The sequence below is a fragment of the Aulostomus chinensis genome, chromosome 1 (genome assembly GCF_037954235.1).
Source record: "Aulostomus chinensis isolate RoL2024-O1b breed Wild chromosome 1, RoL_Achi_v1.0, whole genome shotgun sequence".
In the NCBI taxonomy this organism is placed as follows: Eukaryota; Metazoa; Chordata; class Actinopteri; order Syngnathiformes; family Aulostomidae; genus Aulostomus; species Aulostomus chinensis.
Genome location: NC_141320.1, coordinates 34,533,633 through 34,554,369, shown reverse-complemented (window position 1 = coordinate 34,554,369; position 20,737 = coordinate 34,533,633). Strand labels below are relative to the sequence as shown.

The 20,737-nt window shown below is 43.3% G+C and overlaps 2 non-coding genes across 2 annotated transcripts; both read left to right on the top strand.

Moving 5' to 3' along the window:
* The first annotated feature begins 8,300 nt into the window (after positions 1-8,300).
* Positions 8,301-8,383, top strand: trnal-cag (transfer RNA leucine (anticodon CAG)). The gene has a single exon. It is a non-coding gene; the product is annotated as a tRNA-Leu (tRNA).
* Positions 8,384-8,908: 525 nt separating this feature from the next.
* trnak-cuu (transfer RNA lysine (anticodon CUU)) lies at positions 8,909-8,981 on the top strand. Its single transcript has one exon. It is a non-coding gene; the product is annotated as a tRNA-Lys (tRNA).
* The last annotated feature ends 11,756 nt before the right edge of the window (positions 8,982-20,737 follow it).

The following is a 20,737-nucleotide window of genomic DNA, read 5'->3' as shown; positions in this document are numbered from 1 at the left end:
TACTACATTACTGTTGCATTATTTAAAGGTTCGTAGCAACTCTTACTACATTACTGTCAGCACACTTTGAGTTTATTAGCAACTATCACTACATTACTGTTAGCATCATTTTGAGTTTATTAGCAATTCATAGACATCACTGTAGCATTAAATTGAGGTTATTAGCAACTCTTACTACATGACTGTCAGCATCACTTTGAGGTTTTTCGAAATACTTACTACATTACTGTTAGCATCACTTTGAGTTCATTAGCAACTATCACTACATTACTGTCAGCATCACTTTGAGTTCATTAGCAACTATCACTACATTACTTTTAGCATCATTTTGAGGTTAGAAGCAACTATCACTACATTACTGTTAGCGTCATTTTGAGTTTATTAGCAATTCATTGACATCACTGTAGCATTAAATTGAGGTTAGTAGCAACTCTTACGACATGACTGTCAGCATCACTTTGAGGTTATTCAAAACTTTCACTCCATTACTGTGAGCATCATTTTGAGTTCATTAGCAATTCTTCCGACATGACTGTTGCAATATTTTGAGGTTCGTAGCAACTCTTCCTACATTATTGTTGCATTATTTTAAGGTTCGTAGCAACTCTTACTACATGACTGTCAGCATCACTTTGAGTTTATTAGCAACTATCACTACATTACTGTTAGCATCATTTTGAGTTCATTAGAAATTCTTACGACATCACTGTAGCATTAAATTGAGTTCATTAGCAACTCTTACTACATGACTGTCAGCATCACTTTGAGGTTGTTGGAAACACTTACTACATTACTTTAAGCATCACTGAGTTAATAGCAACTATCACTACATTACTTTTAGCATCATTTTGAGTTCATTAGCAATTCTTACGACATCACTGTCCCATCATTTTGAGATCATTAACAAATCTTTTGACATCACTGTCGCATTACTTTGAGGTTCGAAGCAACTCTTACTACATTACTGTCAGCATCACTTTGAGTTCATTAGCAACTATCACTACATTACTTTTAGCATTATTTTGAGGTTAGTAGCAACTCTTACTACATGACTGTCAGCGTCACTTTGAGGTTGTTGGAAACACTTACTACATTACTGTAAGGATCACTGAGTTGATTAGAAACTATCACTACATTACTTTTAGCATCATTTTGAGTTCATTAGCAATTCTTACTACATCACTGTCGCAATATTTTGAGGTTCGTAGCAACACTTACTACATGACTGTCAGCATCACTTTGAGGTTATTCGAAACTTTCACTCCATTACTGTTAGCATCATTTTGAGTTCATTAGCAATTCTTACTACATCACTGTCGCATCATTTTGAGATCATTAGCAATTCTTCCGACATCACTGTCGCATTATTTTGAGGTTCGTAGCAACTCTTACTACATGACTGTCAGCATCACTTTGAGGTTATTCGAAACACTTACTACATTACTGTAAGGATCACTGAGTTGATTAGCAACTATCACTACATTACTGTTAGCATCATTTTGAGTTCATTAGCAATTCTTCCGACATCACTGTCGCAATATTTTGAGGTTCGTAGCAACTTTTACTACATTACTGTCGCATTATTTTAAGGACCGTAGCAACTCTTACTACATTACTGTCAGCATCACTTTTAGTTTATTAGCAACTATAACTACATTACTGTTAGCATCATTTTGAGTTAATGAGCAATTCTCAGAACATCACTGTAGCATTGAATTGAGTTCATTAGCAACTCTTACTAAATGACTGTCAGCATCACTTTGAGGTTGTTCGAAACTCTTACTACATTACTGTTAGCACCACTGAGTTTCTTAGCAACTATCACTACATTACTGTTAGCATCATTTTGAGGTTAGAAGCAACTGTTACTACATGACTGACAGCATCACTTTTAGGTTGTTGGAAACACTTACTACATTATTGTAAGGATCACTGAGTTGATTAGAAACTATCACTACATTACTGTTAGCATCATTTTGAGTTCATTAGCAATTCTTCCGACATCACTGTCGCAATATTTTGAGGTTCGTAGCAACTCTTACTACATGACCGTTAGCATCACTTTGAGGTTGTTCGAAACTCTTACTACATTACTGTAAGCATCACTGAGTTTATTAGCAACTATCACTACATTACTGTTAGCATCATTTTGAGGTTAGAAGCAACTGTTACTACATGACTGACAGCATCACTTTTAGGTTGTTGGAAACACTTACTACATTATTGTAAGGATCACTGAGTTGATTAGAAACTATCACTACATTACTGTTAGCATCATTTTGAGTTCATTAGCAATTCTTCCGACATCACTGTCGCAATATTTTGAGGTTCGTAGCAACTCTTACTACATGACCGTTAGCATCACTTTGAGGTAATTCGAAACTTTCACTCCATTTCTGTTAGCATCATTTTGAGTTCATTAGCAATTCTTACTACATCACTGTCGCATCATTTTGGGATCATTAGCAATTCTTCCGATATCACTGTCGCATTATTTTGAGGTTCGTAGCAACTCTTACTACATGACTGTCAGCATCACTTTGAGGTTGTTCGAAACACTTACTACATTACTGTAAGCATCACTGAGTTGATTAGCAACTATCACTACATTACTGTTAGCATCATCTTGAGTTCATTAGCAATTCTTCCGACATCACTGTCGCAATATTTTGAGGTTCGTAGCAACTTTTACTCCATCACTGTCGCATTATTTTGAGGTTCGTAGCAACTCTTACAACATGACTGTCAGCATCACTTTGAGGTTATTCGAAACGTTCCCTCCATTACTGTTAGCATCATTTTGAGTTCATTAGCAATTCTTACTGAATCACTGTCACATCATTTTGAGATCTTTAGCAATTCTTCTGGCATCACTGTTGCATTATTTTGAGGTTCGTAGCAACTCTTACTACATGACCATCAGCATCATTTTGAGGTTATTCGAAACTTTCACTCCATTACTGTTAGCATCATTTTGAGTTCAATAGCAATTCTTACTACATCACTGTCGCATCATTTTGAGATCATTAGCAATTCTTTTGACATCACTGTTGCATTATTTTGAGGTTCGTAGCAACTTTTACTACATTACTGTTGCATTATTTAAAGGTTCGTAGCAACTCTTACTACATTACTGTCAGCACACTTTGAGTTTATTAGCAACTATCACTACATTACTGTTAGCATCATTTTGAGTTTATTAGCAATTCATAGACATCACTGTAGCATTAAATTGAGGTTATTAGCAACTCTTACTACATTACTGTTAGCATCACTTTGAGTTCATTAGCAACTATCACTACATTACTGTCAGCATCACTTTGAGTTCATTAGCAACTATCACTACATTACTTTTAGCATCATTTTGAGGTTAGAAGCAACTATCACTACATTACTGTTAGCGTCATTTTGAGTTTATTAGCAATTCATTGACATCACTGTAGCATTAAATTGAGGTTAGTAGCAACTCTTACGACATGACTGTCAGCATCACTTTGAGGTTATTCAAAACTTTCACTCCATTACTGTGAGCATCATTTTGAGTTCATTAGCAATTCTTCCGACATCACTGTTGCAATATTTTGAGGTTCGTAGCAACTCTTCCTACATTATTGTTGCATTATTTTAAGGTTCGTAGCAACTCTTACTACATGACTGTCAGCATCACTTTGAGTTTATTAGCAACTATCACTACATTACTGTTAGCATCATTTTGAGTTCATTAGAAATTCTTACGACATCACTGTAGCATTAAATTGAGTTCATTAGCAACTCTTACTACATGACTGTCAGCATCACTTTGAGGTTGTTGGAAACACTTACTACATTACTTTAAGCATCACTGAGTTAATAGCAACTATCACTACATTACTTTTAGCATCATTTTGAGTTCATTAGCAATTCTTACGACATCACTGTCCCATCATTTTGAGATCATTAACAAATCTTTTGACATCACTGTCGCATTACTTTGAGGTTCGAAGCAACTCTTACTACATTACTGTCAGCATCACTTTGAGTTCATTAGCAACTATCACTACATTACTTTTAGCATTATTTTGAGGTTAGTAGCAACTCTTACTACATGACTGTCAGCGTCACTTTGAGGTTGTTCGAAACACTTACATTATTGTATGCATCACTGAGTTGATTAGCAACTATCACTACATTACTTTTAGCATCATTTTGAGTTTATTAGCAACTATCACTACATTACTGTTGGCGTCATTTTGAGTTTATTAGCAATTCATAGACATCACTGTAGCATTATTTTGAGGTTAGTAGCAACTCTTACTAAATGACTGTCAGCATCACTTTGAGGTTGTTCGAAACTATCACTACATTACTGTTAGCATCATTTTGAGGTTAGAAGCAACTGTTACTACATGACTGACAGCATCACTTTTAGGTTGTTGGAAACACTTACTACATTACTGTAAGGATCACTGAGTTGATTAGAAACTATCACTACATTACTTTTAGCATCATTTTGAGTTCATTAGCAATTCTTACGACATCACTGTCCCATCAGTTTGAGATCATTAACAATTCTTTTGACATCACTGTCGCATTATTTTGAGGTTCGTAGCAACTCTTACTACATGATTGTCAGCATCACTTTGAGGCTGTTCAAAACACTTACTACATTACTGTCAGCATCACTTTGAGTTCATTCGCAACTATCACTACATTACTTTTAGCATTATTTTGAGTTCATTAGCAATTCTTCCGACATCACTGTCGCAATATTTTGAGGTTCGTAGCAACACTTACTACATGACTGTCAGCATCACTTTGAGGTTATTCGAAACTTTCACTCCATTACTGTTAGCATCATTTTGAGTTCATTAGCAATTCTTACTACATCACTGTCGCATCATTTTGAGATCATTAGCAATTCTTCCGACATCACTGTCGCATTATTTTGAGGTTCGTAGCAACTCTTACTACATGACTGTCAGCATCACTTTGAGGTTATTCGAAACACTTACTACATTACTGTAAGGATCACTGAGTTGATTAGCAACTATCACTACATTACTGTTAGCATCATTTTGAGTTCATTAGCAATTCTTCCGACATCACTGTCGCAATATTTTGAGGTTCGTAGCAACTTTTACTACATTACTGTCGCATTATTTTAAGGACCGTAGCAACTCTTACTACATTACTGTCAGCATCACTTTTAGTTTATTAGCAACTATAACTACATTACTGTTAGCATCATTTTGAGTTAATGAGCAATTCTCAGAACATCACTGTAGCATTGAATTGAGTTCATTAGCAACTCTTACTAAATGACTGTCAGCATCACTTTGAGGTTGTTCGAAACTCTTACTACATTACTGTTAGCACCACTGAGTTTCTTAGCAACTATCACTACATTACTGTTTGCATCATCTTGAGTTCATTAGCAATTCTTAAGACATCACTGTCGCAATATTTTGAGGTTCGTAGCAACTTTTACTACATTACTGTCGCATTATTTTGAGGTTTGTAGCAACACTTACTACATGACTGTCAGCATCACTTTGAGGTTATTCGAAAGTTTCACTCCATTACTGTTAGCATCATCTTGAGTTCATTAGCAATTCTTCCGACATCACTGTCGCAATATTTTGAGGTTCGTAGCAACTCTTAGTACATGACTGTCAGCATCACTTTGAGGTTATTCGAAACATTCACTCCATTACTGTAGCAATATTTTTAGTTCATTAGCACTTCTTACTACATCACTGTCGCATCATTTTGAGATCATTAGCAATTCTTCCGACATCACTGTCGCATTATTTTGAGGTTCGTAGCAACTCTTACTACATGACTGTCAGCATCACTTTGAGGTTATTCGAAACACTCACTACATTACTGTAAGCATCACTGAGTTGATTAGCAACTATCACTACATAACTGTTAGCATCATTTTGAGTTCATTAGCAATTCTTACTACATCACTGTCGCATCATTTTGAGATCATTAGCAATTCTTCCGACATCACTGTCGCAATATTTTGAGGTTCGTTGCAACTCTTACTACATTATTGTTGCATTATTTAAAGGTTCGTAGCAACTCTTACTACATTACTGTAAGCATCACTGAGTTGATTAGCAACTATCACTACATTACTTTTAGCATCATTTTGAGTGTATTAGCAACTATCACTACATTACTTTTAGCGTCATTTTGAGTTTATTAGCAATTCATAGACATCACTGTAGCATTAAATTGAGGTTAGTAGCAACTGTTACGACATGACTGTCAGCATCACTTTGAGGTTGTTTGAAACACTTACTACATTACTGTAAGCATCACTGAGTTTATTAGCAACTATCACTACATTACTGTTAGCATCATTTTGAGTTCATTAGCAATTCTTCCGACATCACTGTAGCATTATTGTGAGGTTTTGAGGTACCTTTGTTTGTAACCGATCTGCTGACCAGCGAGACGCCACCTCGCACGGCTGTCTTCTCTGTAAAGGACGGAGAGGAAGTGGAAAGGACGGAGAAGGGTCGGACCAGGTCTACTTCTAGGTGACCACTCACTATCGTCTGCCACACTGTCCCTCATGGTGGGGAGTGTAGCGCTATCCTGCCACAGTACATTTGTTTCATTCTTTTGCTCTTGCACTTTCATTAAAATGGACTTGACTTGAGAATGTTTTGTTTCAAAATATAGATGAATTCCCAGATTTATAGGTAGCATGAGTATGAAGTTGCACTTGCACCCGGTGGGAAAATGTCCTCTGCATTTGACTCTAACTATGTAGGAGCAGTGGTAGCAGTGTCAGCCTGGGGGCTTGGTCAAGATCAATGACAGGAATAGCAGACAGGTCATATCCATAGCATGCTTGTTGTTTTAGAGGAGTAAGGGTACACTGTTGGTCTCTCACCTGATGCGCTGTCATCAGCACAAATGATCTGTTCCTAAACATCAAAATCTACCATCCCCCCTGATTGTTTTTTACAACTGGAGTACTGGTTAACACTTTAGAAAGCCTTCATTCACAGCTGTGAAGAACCTTGAACCTGATATCCCAGACATCAAAGTGGGCCACTAACCACTGACCCTGAGATCAAAGTGAGCGCTCTGATCTCAGAGGTCTGGGATATTTCCCATCCCATGGCCCTTCAAATAAGAGCCCTGTGTCTCTGTCTCAAAGTTTTCAACCGTATTTGTTTGTTAAATTAAAACCAGACGACCACTGTGGTCCTTTTTACACGGTAAGTAAAGCACAGATGCCCTGGTGGACCTGTTGGCACCCTGGACTTTGAATCCAGTGACCTGAGTCCAAGTCTCCGTTCCAGCAGGTTTCCTGCAGCCTTCAGCAGAGCTGCCATGTTTCTCTGTAGAGAACTAAGTGATGCTCTCAGCAGGTTGAGGGCACCACCAACAAGTGAGGTATGAACCTCTGACTTCCTTCTTGTCAAACAGGAAACTCCTAATACCTCATTTGAGTAAAGTACCTCATATTCCTGACATCCAAGTAGTAGTGAAGTGGAGGAAGAAGGGAGGAGATCTCCAACAGGATCCTTCTTTCCTCTGTCCTCCTTGATCTCATGGATCACCACAGTCAAGGGGAGACCCAAGCTCCCGGATGGATCTGGCACTCAGGAACTGCTGAGTTTTCCAGTGGACTTTGTTCCATCCATGGTTCAGGAGCAGGACTCCTCCTGGTTAACCTGGTATCTTTCCACCCAACTGTGGGTTCTTGGAGAATTTTTCATGTCGTGTCAAGAAATCAGGCTGGTGGGTTTTTCAATGAGAGAAATTCTGGTAACTTAATTAAGTGGCATGTTTGTTGAAGCATTAATTAACTGATAAATTAAGGAAGGCCTGGCCAGTCTTTGCTCCCAGGTCATACGATGGAGTTAGAAAGTCCTGAATCAATCTGGAGTTCCTTGATTTCCTTGTGGTTCTTGTTCCTTTTGCCAATGTAGTCTGGAACAAGAGCAAGATGAACCTCCAAATATCAACAGGTTGATTGCAGGTGATGTCAAGTGGTATTTAGAGGAACCTCCTCTTTGTGTTTGGTTCCAGGGTGGAAGGGTGAGCACTCTGGACTCTGGATCAGTGATCAGAGTTCAAGTCTCAGAAGGACCTTCCTGTCTGGAATGTGTCCCATGTAACAAACTGATCAAGAGATGTTATGTGGTTCTAATGTTCTGGTTCATTTCTTACTGCCATGAACTCAGACTGTGTGTTTAATGTTAACAATAAATGCAACAACTAAGGAGCCAGTAGCTCCTGTGGAAAAAATTCTACTTTGTCAGTGAATTAATTCAGTCTGCATCCAAGTGACTGTCAGGATGGCCGAGCGGTCTAAGGCGCTGCGTTCAGGTCGCAGTCTCTCCTGGAGGCGTGGGTTCGAATCCCACTTCTGACAAAGTACATTTTCTCCACATTCCTATGCATCCACAGTGGTACATTCCAAACCCAGTTGAAGCTGCTCTCCACTGATGGGAGTGAGTGGTTGAACTGGCAGCAGAGGAGGCAAAGGAGCTTCCCTGTGACGGTCCAACATCGCCTGGTTTCCTCCAACATGGAGCAGCCACCAAAACTGATCTTCAAATGTTGGATCAAAGTCTACTGATCCACCTGTCTCATGTTGATGAGGTCATCCAGCCTGATGATCTCTAGGTTCTCCTTTGAGTGGTTCCCTCTGGGAGAGTTCTCTCTCTGTAACTTGTGTGTGTGTTTGCTCGTATCCTGTTTCTCCTTGACAGCACTTTAGTGTTTTTTCCACTGGTGTCTCATCTGTGGTTCACCTTTTATTTTACTTCTTTGTCAAAGATGAAGGTGTTTGTGGTCATTCATCAATCATGTGATGGCTCATGTGACTGTGAATGATGAAGAGCTTGTAGCGTCTCTCACTGTGATCACTTCAGGCTATTGAAGATACTCAGGTGTAGCCAGACTAGCTCAGTCGGTAGAGCATGAGACTCTTAATCTCAGGGTTGTGGGTTCAAGCCCCACGTTGGGCGTTCATCTTGAACATCCCTGCTTGTTCTCTCACTTTCTGCAGCTGTGATTGGGAATTGTAAAAAAAAATACTTAATAGAAAAAATACTTAATAGAAAAATCACTGAATGAACAACACAAACACAGGCTGTGTCTGAAGTTCCACACCTGCACCCGACTCAGAATGAAAAACCAGTGTGTTCTCAATTGTATCCACTGTCAATCCTGATTCTGGAGAAATTTCTTTGTGTGTTTTGATGGACGCGAGCCAAGCAGAAATTTCCCACAATGCAATAGGGTGGCGTTTGGTCAGTGTTGAGCAGGTGTCAGTCTGACAATGATGTCATATTATTGTGTCATCACTTGACCAGACCCAAAAGTAGGCTCAGGTATCAGTTTCTTCTCAATGCTAATGTCTGCTAGCTTAGTCTGCTACTTTGATGGCTCTGCCTGCTCAAAGGTCCAGACCCCTGGATGTGGTGGTTCCTACCTGAACGTAGATTCTGTCAGCTCATGTTGTTAAATCAACTCACCAGGAACACCAGTAGATTTCAATGGACTGACAATGAGTCTCATTGAATGGGTGTCTCGTCCAACGAGAAACACTCAGTCTCAGGTTGAAGCTCATCAATGAGGTCTTGTGGATCAGTGGCTTGCATGAATGAATGAGTTGGAAGACTTCTTGGAAATTAAAGAGGATTTAATACAATTAAGAAAACCCTTAAGACAGAGTGATAATTCCAGCAGAGTAATTAAGGCCCATATTGAGTAGCAGGTATGAATTAGCCTGGATTTATCTGAGCTTCAAGTAGACGGCAAAGAGGCAGGTGGAAAGGTGTGTAGGATGAACGATGGTGACCTCCAACCAAATGAAGAGGACTGAGTGGAGGCTGACCAGCTCTACGGAGTCAGGCGGAGTTTGGCAGCGAGACAGGAGTCCAGGCCTGAATCGGTGAAAACCAACGTAACCGGCTTACGTTCTCAGCTGGATTCTCCCATCGATGTACGACGCCTCTCCAACGAACTGGTGGGAGGACGGCCTCCAAAGCCTCCACCTCGTCGACCGTGGCTCCCGCTGAGATTCGCTCGATGAAGAAGGGAAGCGCGTTGATTGGCTACCCTCTGGTCTCAGGCTGCTGGCTGCCTGGACTAAGCTGCTCTTCTCCGACACAAAGGTGGCTTCTCTCTCTTCAAGGCTCACAGGAGGTCAAGAGTGTAGCGACCGTGAGCCGAGATCGATGATGAATTACAAAAATAGAAAATCAAAAAATAAATTAGAGGAATAGAAAAGAAAAGGGGGGGGGCGGACCAGCTGCTCTAGGAGCTCACAGACAAAGGGCAGAAACAAGAAGCACTGAAGAGAGCGCCAGCAGTGGATGGTGCCACCACTGTTACAGTAAACTGGTCCGCCTCAGAGCAGTGACCTTGACCTGTGAGGGGTTGTTGGCCAATCAGCACACTTTGCTGTCTTCAGTCCTTCTCAGATATCAACAAATGAAGCTGGTTGAACAGACAGCAATCAACATCACTCAGAGACATCACCTGGAGAGGAAGACTGCTCAGAGTTCTGACAATGACAGTGAAGAGGCAAGGAGAGCTGGACAACCACAGACAGTGAAACATTCGGAACATCATGTTGATACACGTGTGTGTGTGTGTGTGTGTGTGTGTGTGTGTGTGTGTGTGTGTGTGTGTGTGTCAGAATCGGAATCAGAATCTTTTATTTTCGTTGTACGGGGGGGGGGGGGTACACTGACAATAGTTAGAGCGCTCTTCCAGAGCCACTGTGCACCACAGAATGCAGATACAAAGAAAAGATAGAAAAGATAAAAGCAAGATAAAAGACACTGTTAGAACAGAAAGATCCATAAACCCACCAACCAGAGGTGTGTCTGGTACAGATGTGGAATTATTGGCTCACACAATGTTGAGGCAACTGGAAGAAGACAAACAAAAAAGGCTGGTGTGATCCAGACCTTCATCAAAAATGGTCCTGGAGAACTGTTCAATGTGTCAGGACTTCAGAAGCTCCAATCCTCTCTAAGGTCCAGTGAGAGTGGAAGAGATTATAAATGAGAGAAGCAGGGCCCTCACTCAGAACTGAACCAGCTCAGTTGGGAGAGCCTTAGACTGAAGATCTAAAGGTCCCTGGTCCGATCCCAGGTTTCAGCAGAGGAGCAGCATTGACTTTACTTTCCAGTGGAGGAACTGCAGACATGAAGGAAACTAACATCTTGTCCTGTGCATTCTTGTGACATTCAGGACATTTTTGGAGCCTCTTGTTGGATTTTGCCACAGAGAATCAGAGCCAATCAAAAGCATGGTGGACTTCAACATGGAGGACTGAACAAGTCAAGAAAGCATCAGTTTGACCTTCACAGGTGTTTCTGTTCCTGTCTCAATGCTGTAGAAAGAGCCTGAGGAGCTCAGACGGTAGAGCATCAGACTTTTAATCTGAGGGTCCAGGGTTCAAGTCCCTGTTCAGGTGCTGTGGAGGTTCCAGTGTTTGACAACATGGTACTGGATGAAGCTTAGTGTTGAACAAACTGTCAACATCAAAAGTAGAAGTGTTCTTGTCTCGCCACTGTGAGACTGTTGCTAGAAAAGTGACCAACAATAATTTCATGTGGCATGCAATTAACAAAAGACCTACATTGATGGTCGAGGGGGGTGGAGCCTATCCCAGCATCTACAGGCCAGAGGCGGGGTTCACCCTGGACAGGTCACCAGTCCATCACAGGGTCAACATACAGAGACAAACAACCATTCATACCTACGGTCAATTTAGAGTGTCCAATCAGCCTCGTCCCAAATTACACGTCTTTGGACGGTGGGAAGGAACCGGAGTACCCGGAGAGAACCCACGCATTCATGGGGAGAACATGCAGGCTCTACACAGAAAGATTCCCCACCCGAGCCTGGACTCAAACCCAGAACCTTCTTGCTGTGAGGCCACAGTGCTCACCACTGCACCACCATGCTGCCATGCTCTCTTCTACTTTCCTCAATTGTCTTTCTTTCATGTCCTCCTGAGATCAAAGACAGAATTCTAGCTACTGTCAAAGCCCTGATGACATCATCATTCATATCTGACCATTACAGCTCACTACATTAGCGACTGGATCCTCGCATGCCATGTTCTTCAAACCAGAGCCGTGGAAACCAGCCACACAGCGAGAAAACTCAGCAGCAAATATTGTCCGCGCTGCGGAGATGACGGGCTTGTTGCACATTGGTTGCTTTGCACACCTTCTTAATTTAAGTCCCTACAGCTGCACGCTTGCTCGGCAGAGTCAGACGCATCGCTGCATTTTTTCACCGTAGCTCTACGGCGAGCCGCATCCTCAGTGAGAAGCAAAGGGTGCTGGAGCTTCCTGAGCACAAGATGGTGATTGACGTGGTGACACGTTGGAATAGCTCACTGGAGATGCTGGAACGTTTCCTCCAGCAGCAACCAGCCATCTCAGCAGCTCTGCTGTCACCTGAAGTACGCAGAAACGAGAAAGATGTCTGCACGTTGACAGACGTGGACGTAAGAGTAGCAGAGGAAATAGTCTCTGAGAATCCAGCTTGAAGCCACACCCTCCTTGTTCTTGAAAAACCCAAACAGCGACCATCAGTCTCACTCCAATCCTGTACTTGGTTCAATGTTGCTGTTCCATTTTGCAGCAGCAGGGGTCGCTGTGATACCAGGTTCAGTTCAAGATTCCCAACTCCAGCTCATGTTGGTGACCTCAGTGGCAGGGCTCATACAAAAAGAGTCAACACGTTCATTTGTATAACAGAAAATTTCAATGATGTGGTGGCATTTTCTTTTTCTGTGCTGTCTGATTTTCTAAATATCAGGTTTAGATCCTCAAATTAACACTGGGACACCAAAAGAGAACACAGTAATTCTCCAGTGCTCTGGTGTTGTTGTGTTCTTCTCAGCTCCATCATGAAGACCTGCTGGCACTGGGCGCTGGTGGAAGTTTGCAGCTCTCACTGGAAAGTCCTGAGGCTCCTCCCACTCTGAAGCAGGCAGTTGCTCCCAGCCAGCCCACACTTTCACTCTCTGGTGTAGGAGTGAAGAACAAAATCAGAATCAAGAACCATCTCTCTTTCATTGGGGCTCCTTTCTCCTTGTTCTGATCCAGAAACTCAACAGCTTCTATCATTGATTTGACAGGAAATGTTGATGACACACTGGGATTTTTGTTCTCCTGCTGTCACTGTCAAGTGCAGCTTAACATGAGAGGTAGCAGGATCATTCATGTGTTCATGTTTCCAGCAGACAAGGAGGAAACCTGGGAGGACTTCAGTGACTTTGATCACTGGTTCTCACTTCAGGTGTGAAAGCTTTTGTTTATGAAGTTTGAACTGAGCCAGGAGTTGAATCTAGAATCTTCTGATCCAAAGTCAGACGCATTATCCATTGCGCCACCAGCCCTACAGAGGGGAGGGGCTTCTACAAACTCCTCATCATTTCCACCTCCAGGAGTGAAGCCTCCCGTGACCCAAGAGGCTCCAACTGGCAGAGCTCTCACTCATTTCTCCACCACCTCGCTAACCTGAGCTGGAGCATCTGAGAACCAAACAGTGACCCCCTTCATTCCAGAGCCCCCACCACTTTAACCACAGCCGGCCGGCCTCCTCCACACTGCTACTAAAACTGAAGACTGAAGCGTCTCATCAAGAGATCTGTCACAGGCGTCTGCTGTGGAGGGTCAATCTGTCCGTCCACATTCAGATCATCGATGCAGCGACTCTGCTAGGATCAAACTACTCAGGATGAAACAGACCTATGTTGACATCAAGTAGCAACTCAGCAGCTGATCAACAGAGTCCTCAGCACCAGTAGAGCCTGGTCCTGGTCCCTGGGGGGCTCCAACCACCAGCCTCTCTGTTAACAGCCGAGCGCCACAGAGACTCACATTCACACTCACATTCATACCTACAGTCAGTTTAGAGTATCAATCAGCCTCGTCCCAAATTACATGTCTTTGGACGGTGGGAAGAAGCCGGAGTACCAGAGAGAACCCACACATGGACGGGGAGGCAAGGCAATTTTATTTATTCACCAACAGTTTGTCTCAAAGGGCTTCACATGGCATCATAACAACATCCTCTGCCCTCAGACCCTCACATCGACTGAGGAAAAACTCCATAGAAAACCCTTTTAACAGGGAAAAATCTGAGAAACCTCAGGGTGAGCAACAGAGGAGGATCCCTCACCAGGACGGACAGACGTGCAGGAGATGTTGTTACAGACAAGAAAACAGTTTACAATGCAGAATGTGAGAAACAAGGAAATGTTAATAACAGCTGAAGAAGGAAGCTTCTGGTAGGGGAGGCAGGGAGAGCAAGCCAGCTTGATGGGGGACTGGTTGGCAGACTGGTTCATGGAAGGGGAGCGCAGGCCGGTGTAACAGTAGGAAATAAGAGGGGGGGGGGCGATGCAGGCGGCGGTTGGGGCTCTGGTGGATCTGTGGAAACACAGAGAGACTGCGAGACACCAAGGCCAAATTACAAAGTGCAACAAGTAATGGTAATGACAGTTCCAAAAATGTGCAGGGAGGAGAGAGGAGGGAAGGGCTCCATGTAACCTGATGTGTCCCCCAGCAGTCTAAGCCTGTAGCAGCATAGAGGAGGGGAGAACATGCAGACTTTACACAGAAAGATTCTGCACCCGAGCCTGGACTCAAACCCAGAACCTTCTTGCTGTGAGGCCACAGTGCTCACCACTGCACCACCATGCAGCCATGCTCTCTTCTACTTTTCTCAATTGTGTTTCTTTCATGTCCTCCTGAGATCAAAGACAGAATTCTAGCTACTGGTAAAGCCCTGATGACATCATCAGGAATTCTGAATTTGATCTGGAGACTCTTGCTTTAATCTGAATTTGCTCTGACTAATGTTTTAGTTTAGGTTGCATGATACCGACCACCTCATTTCTCCTGATGGACTGGTGACCTGTCCAGGGTGAACCCTGCCTCTTGAACAATGTCACCTGGGATCGCCCCCCCCCCCCCTCCATGACCCTTAAAGGATAAGAACAGAAAGTGGATGGAGGGATGGACTCAACACTGAAATCAGCTGATCTGATCCACATTCTAATGTTTCCTGTCCCTCTTTAGGAGTCAATGAGAATAGTAGTGTATATAATAATGTATATCCAACCTTGTAGTATCTTTCCAAAGCTTTTAGTATTTCTTCTTGTTTCTACTTGTAGTTTTAGTGTCTGGATCTTTTCTTTTGATGTCCTGCTGTCTGCTCTTTGCTTTTGGAGCTTCCTTCAACAACTACCAGGCCTCCTGGGTACTGTAGGAAACATGGTCAAGTTCTTCTGACTTCTCCTGCTCACATTGGTCTGTCTTTATTTTGACTCCTCCCACTGCCACAATGACCAGCCTTTATACTCTTGGTGACTGGGGCCCTGGTTGCTGCAGGCCTCAACACCAGCCTGTGGTTGTGAGCAGGGCAGAACAGAACTGACAGTATCTCCCATGCAGGACCTGGGTCAGCACCTGGTGCCAGCTGGGGCAACGTCCTGGAGTTCATTCAGCCTGGAGAACCAGGTGCTGGTTCCTTCTTTTACCAGGCAGGAACAGGCAGCAGATCCAGGATCAGTAGGTGAAGATGTCTGCTTTGACTGGTAGGAGGAAAGAGAGCAGGAGAGCTGGTCAGAGACAAAGACAGATCATGAAGAAGGAGTGCTGTATTCTGCTAGCACATGCTAGTGACAGTCAGAGATCAGGAGTCTCAGCAGGGAAAGATTCATCTCTTATTTCAGAGGACAATTGGACGTTCACTGGAAGACAGTGAATGTTTGAGGGTCAGAGGTGAAAAGAGGACAAGTGCACCTGTTGTGTGTGATGGGGCACCAGCATGGAGGAAGTTGTCAAACATTTTGAGCGAAACAGCAGGAAACTTCAAGTAAAGAATTAAAATGATTTAGTTAACAATGAGGTCTCTGTCATAAAACAAAAGGAACAACTGACTCCCTCACCATTTCCACCCTCTTCAACAGATTCACATTTCAAAACAACCAGGTTTATTTTGTTCCCTTCTTTTAGCAGAGGATGGTTTTGATCCATCCACCTCTGGGTTCTGGGCCCAGCACGCTTCCTCTGTAAATCCATATTTTGGGTTCTGGCTTGTTCTGCTTTTCATTTTGTGTTTGTATTCAAGTTCTGTTGCTGAAAAAAGACTTTTTTGCCTTTTTAAAAACACACACACACACACACACACACACTACAGCCAAGCATATAGAATGATACAGTCTGAGGTGGTTTTGACTGGTAGGCACCAGTGTGCACTGTTTGGCACTGAAGTCATGTGACTGAAGGCATCCAGTCACGTGACTGAAGTCATCCAGTCACGTGACTGAAGTCATCCATTCATGTCAGTGATGTCACTTGGCAGGACTGTCACTGCCGTCTCATTCTAGAAAAGAATCCAGACTCCACCTGTGGCTCCATGATAACTGATGGACCTCTGGTTGGAGGCTGGACGATGATGTTTGGTCTGGGGGGGTTAAGATGGTGGGGCTGTTTCAGTTCTAGTGCTGAAGGCTTTCACCATGACAGTCAGACTCTCCTCTGTCCTTCATGGTCCCTCAAATGTGCAGTGTGGACCTCACACACTGAATTTAGCCTGAAAACTCTTCATGAACAGCAGGAGACTCAGAGTCTCTGTGGCGCTCGGCTGTTAACAGAGAGGCTGGTGGTTGGAGCCCCCCAGGGACCAGGACCAGGCTCTACTGGTGCTGAGGACTCTGTTGATCAGCTGCTGAGTTGCTACTTGATGTCAACATTGGTCTGTTTCATCCTGAGTAGTTTGATCCTAGCAGAGTCGCTGCATCGATGATACCTTAGTATCATATATTATATTATATATATATTATATTACATTATACACCTTAGTTAGTCTGGGGTTGCAGGAATCATACAGCATCCAAATAATAGCAGGTTGAAACATTTATTTAAAAGAGTTTAACATGGTTACACACACACACACACACACACACACACACACACACACAGCCTTTCTTTGGTATAAAATGGTCTGTCACGTTCTCTCACATTGCACAACAACACAACAAACAAAGACGGCAGGTCCAGTGTGGTCCTGATAAGACCACTGGACTGCAGGGTCCCAGTATCACTGGTGACAATGGTTTTACCAGCTGGGACCTTGGACAAGAACTTCTCAGAGGAAACTCATCATGGAGGCTCAGTGAAGAAAACTAGACCTGAGCTGCCTGCTGGAACCTAGCAGGTGAAGGACAGAGCTCCACCTCTTTAGAGACACCACCACTGTGGGCTCAAGTTGGCAAAAGAAGTGGGTCAGTTTTTGACACACACACACACACACACACACACACACACACACACACACACTTGGATATACATGCCTTTTACTGCAGGAACCAACCAGAACCATCCAGAACCTGAACCTCTATATCTGATTCTGGGTCTGTTTGTGTCCATAGGCTAGCACACGGCACAGGTCGGCCTGGTTTCAGAATGTTTCTTGGAATCCTTATTATCAATAAAGTATCAAATATTTTGCATAATAAATGCATGCATGGCCTCATATTTTGCCATTTTAACGTGCTTTAAGTTGACGGTGCCCACCTGTCGTGTCAATGTTTCTATGTTTGTCTGTTCTGGTCTGAATGAAAGAGGAGGTTTTCTTGGTCATGTGACGTGGATGAGCGTTCAACTAGAACTTCCTGATTCAACAGGATTTTAGTTTGTTGGGATTTTGTCAAAGCCACCAACCAAACCTCTGAGTGGTGCAGATTTCTGCTGACTCCTCAGAGCAGACTGGAGCTCAGCCTCACTCACCTGTGGGAGCCCCAGCAGAGCCACCGTGTGATGGAGTTTCAGTTTAGGATCCAAGGTCCTGGATTGAATTGGTGTTTTGTGTGTTTTTAGGCCTCCTGGCACCATCAATGGCAGAGCAGAGTGGTGCAGAGGAAGCGTGCTGGGCCCATAACCCAGAGGTCGATGGATCAAAACCATCCTCTGCTAAAAGAAGAAAAATAAAATGAACCAGTGTCTTTAGAAATGTGTGTCTGTTAAAAAGAGGTTCATAAGGATTTTGTCTTCCTCCACAATCACCAACCATTGTGAGAGTTAACAACAGTCCACTTTCTGACTGAAGCAAAAGTAGACTTCAAAAGGTTCTTCTGATTCAACATAGCAGCTAAATTTCCATTTCCATTTCCTGAACAGGACAGGTTAAAAAAAGGGAATGTCATGACTTCCTCTGTATGTTAGAATATGAACGACTAAAAATGTTCATGCCCAGTTTAAAGTTAGAATTAAACTGAAAATACAAAACTCTTCCCTCTTCAATCCTGTCACTCAGTGTTGTAAACTGTTTCAAACAAATTCTACTGTTCAACAGTTCAAGTGTTTCTAATGAAGCTGAATGTTCTCCTCTACTTTCCTCAATTGGGTTTCTTTCATGTCCTCCTGAGATCAAAGACAGAATTCTAGGTACAAATAAAGACACTATCAAAGCCTCCCGATGACATCATCAATTCTGTCTTTGATCTGTGTCTGTCCAGCCTGTCCTGAGTGGATCCAACAGTTTCCCATGGGTGACTCTGTCGTGGTCTCTCTCCTCCTGCTGTCTCCAACTCTCAGAGCGCTTCTACTGGTTTCTCCCCATCGTCCCTGTTGCTAGGCAGAGCACTGGTGAGGACTGAGGCCAGTGATGTCATCACCTCCAGCTGAGACCTGCCAGGTGGTCCTGCTTCATTCAACTCTGCTGCCTCTGCCACTGCCCTGACTGGTGAGGCTGACAGCAGGTTCTCTCTCATCTAAACTCTCTGTTTACAATGGAGGCTGAAATCCTTGTGATTGGTGGTTCAATCATCAGGTCTGTTGAACTCCCAGGTGCCACCACCTGCTGTCTTCCTGGTGCCAAAGTTGTGGACATTATTGAACGTCTCCAGGACTCATCGACCTCCACCCCTCCTGCAGGTTCTCCCTGTCTCTGTGGGGGTTCTCTCTGGTACTCCAGCTTCCTCCCACAGTCCAAAGACATCAAGAGGGTAGTGGTTACCTGGACACTCTAAATGACTGTTAGAGTGAATGGTTGTCTGTCTGTGTGTGTTGGTCCTGGGATGGACTGGTGACCCATCAAGGGTGAACCCAGGGCTGGACTGGCCATCTGGCCGATGCACATCTTTGGGCCGGCCCATAACTGTCATAATTTTTTTTCAAAAGTGTATAGTTTTTAATCGACCGTAACGGTATCGGAGACGCGAAACGCGGCCCATTGGTTGATTTTCTTGAAGGACATTGGGCTCGTCCAATGAAATCTCTCAGCTCTCTCTCTTTCTCTTAGTCAAGCCATGCTGTTGCAATGGAAGTGGAGGAGTCAGATCAGACAGGTGGAGACTATTTTAGTCGCCCTTCTTCCACACAGAGGACTGATTTTTTAAAGTTTCATCCTCAACAAGATTCCATAAACCCTGTCGTCCAGAGGCTCTTCGTTAGAACGGACGGCACGACGTGGAAATGGCTGACTTATTGTGGTCAACGTCATGCTTTGTTTTGTTTTGTTTGCCCTGCTTTTAGCAAGCCCAGTGATCCAAGTGTCTTCATTAGAGGCCTGACAGACTGGAGGCATGTGCACCAAAGAGTAGAGGAGCATGAGAGAGGCATGGCACAGAGGCAGTGTGCTGAGGCCTATTTTTGAAACTGCTCCAGAGCAAGACTGGCCACCTCCTTGAGGGAAGACAGCTGACAGGACACCGTGAGCAGGTTAAGAAGCAGGGCTGGACTGGGACCAAAAAATGGCCCTGGCATTTCTCATCCCTGGCAGCCCTCCATGGTTATTTACACGATATGTGTAAGCACACGCCATACCAGAGGATGTATGCGCACATTTTGAAGTTTCAAAAATTAAAATAAAGTGCAGTATTCTACATGGAAGACAGTAACCATGTTAAAAGAATGATACTCTTTCACTACTCACAGAGACCTTCTTCTTCCACTACACGTTCCAACACCTGACGTCTCTTCTTCCCAGTCCAGCCCTGGAAAGAACACGTCGAGTTTTGGAAATTCGTCTGCTTTTCTTCTCGTGAGTGTCTCTTTTTCGGCTCCTCCTTTCTCCTTCCTCTTACTGGGCAACATTCTTCATGGCTTCTGACTGCAAGGCGGCCGCTGAGTGGTGGCACTACAACTGGATGGGTCTGTTTCTCATTTTAACACAAAAACAAACTAACCGCTGTTTCTGCGTTTTTACCAGAAATATATATTTTGAAATGCCTGCTCACACCGGCCCATCCGGCTACATCCACCAAACTTTACACACATAATATAATATAATAATATAATATAATACCCCTAAACACAAGCCCCAAAGCAGTAGTTGTTTTGTTTTTCTTCATAAAGGAGGTGCACTGTCATGACTACGATATCTCTGGCAACAAACATGGAAGGGGCTTTGGGGTCTTGTGTTTCAGCTCTGTAACTTCTGGATGGCTGAAAATGTCAGAATCAGTCCTCTCACTGACATCAACCATTGGTGTGACTTTTGGTGGCTTCAGCTCAAATGAAACCAGGGAAGAGGGGCCAGACTTTGAGGAGCCCCTTAGGGTTAGTGGATGACCCGGGACCGTGCTTGGGCCCCTTAGCACCCACATGGCTGAAATTCCCAGCACATGCTACTCTGGGGCATCACACTATGTGTGTAAAGTTTGGTGGATGTAGCCCAAGTAGAAACACCAGAACCCAGATTTGATCCTCAATTCTGCTCCAAAAGGCTCTCGGAG